Raw genomic sequence first — 2,105 nt, forward strand, 5'->3', positions numbered from 1 at the left:
CTGGAACTGGAACTCCTGAGGCAACTTTCTCCTTTTTGTAACTATATGTATATATGTGTAACTTGTAATATTTTGAGGGAGAGTTTTGTTGGCATTGGGTTTTGGTTGGTTGTTTTTTTAATATAGTAATGAAACATGCTTTTAAAGATGTACTAGATCTGCCACAAAAATGTATTAAAAGTGAATGACCTGCCAAATGAATACCCTGGATCATGTTCACGTTTGTTAAAGACCTGCATTGTTTTTAGTGATTGTCTCATGCTGGAAGAATGTAATGTTTACCCTTCATCTTCTGTAAGAGGCATAATACTGGGCGGCCCAGCCAGTCATCAACGTTTTGCCAAACTGAGCAGTTTTGCAGTTGTGCTTTTAGATCTTGCAAAAGTGCCTCCTAAACCATGTGCAGACATTGGTTTGAGGGCCAGAGGGTCTGTCGCACAGCGTTCACATCTGCTTCCCATTAGAAACATACGCTTTCGTGCTTCCCTGGTGTCACATGAATTCAGAATAGCGCCTTTACGTGAATTCCTACGTCTCAAACTATGGCCCTGAGCCCATCTAGCTGGGAACTCGGCTGCAGATGTGGCCAGCAGGTATGTGCGAGCTGTCTGAGAAGATGGTGTTTTGTCTGCATTGTGGCATCCTAACCTGAAAGACAGGAAGGGAGGGCCAATAGGAATTTGTCGGTCCTCACGCACTTGTTGTCCAGCACGTTTGTTGTATGACTGTATTGGTATTTCTAGTAGCAACAGTCATCAAGTTTTTAATTACTGTGATTAAATTAGTGCAAACTGGCTTCCACTGTGATTTGTGCTCCATGGTGCCAGGCAGAGCAGCTCGCTAGAAGGGAAGAATTTTCCATCTGGTGAAAATGCCAGTTCTGGACAAAAAAGAAAAAGCAAAAATGTTATTTTGTCAGAGTGGAAATTGTAAACAGCATTTTGGTTTTAGCTCTCTTTCGTTTTGTTTGTTTCAGTGATCACCCACCTTAAAAAGCTAAATTGGGCAGTTACTGTACCGAGGAGAACCACTTACCCACCCCAAACACGAATGCAGTTGAACAACCAGGACACCTGTAGCAACTTAAAGTTGCTGTACTACAGGGTCCTGAGCAAGCTCACACGGTTTTAGTCTCTTGCCAAAGTCTCTCCCATTAGATAAGCACCCAGATGCTTGTATACTTGCATCTGATACATCATTCATACCTGGCTTCGCAGCATGTGTCAACAATTTTAAGATTTCCAAGTGCTGGGTTCCCAACATGAAAAATGTTTTCTGTACACCCGTTGTATGGCTGTCAAGACTGGCAGCTATCACTGAGAACATTGGTTTCCATTGATAATGGCCCAGTGAGAAGGGGAAGGAGAGCTGAGGACAGAGCTGCGCTGTGGGTTCCCCAGTTGTGGACACCAGCTAATGATGGTTCAGGTTACTCAGCCTCTTTTCACATTGTGGTGGGGCCTGGCTTAATCCTGAGTGAGAAGGAAAGAATCGCCGCCTCCTGCAGCCCAAGTTGGCTGTAGTGGTTTCCCAGACGCAGAGCAAGTCGGGCCCTGCTTAGCTTCTCCTGGGCGTTAAAAGTAGAACCCAGGTCACAAGCACCTGCTTCTGAAAAAACACTTGGCTGGGGTGCTGGGCACCAGTGTGGACAATAATACATGGAGGCAGGAGCTCCCTCATTCTTTGCTGTAACCTTCTGAGCTGGACTGTCTGTCCCTTCCCCTTGATTTGCTGCGATTGAACAGTACGTGCTGTCCCTGATGGTATAAACCAGCTAGCTGCAGGGATTCATGCTTTAGTGGGCAGCTTGCCACAGACACAGATATAGAGCTAAAGGCTACATACTTCTCTTACTCAAGGAGAGTAATAGAACAGATTTTATTTGACTTGGATAAATCCATTTTAATTGGCTTTCCTGCCAACACTTTCATTAACATGTAAATTAGCTGTCCTAGAGCTGTTAATTATCTTTGCAGAGACTGTTGGATATGGTCACAGAACGTACTCTTTCGTTTTTACTGCTCTTTATGTTTTATACTGAAATGTGCCCATAAATATTCACTGTATTTTTATTTTTTTTTTAAGAGGAGGAAGAGGCTGAGGCT

This window comes from Antrostomus carolinensis, unplaced genomic scaffold (assembly GCF_000700745.2).
Source record: "Antrostomus carolinensis isolate BGI_N321 unplaced genomic scaffold, ASM70074v2 scaffold4321, whole genome shotgun sequence".
NCBI lineage: Eukaryota > Metazoa > Chordata > Aves > Caprimulgiformes > Caprimulgidae > Antrostomus > Antrostomus carolinensis.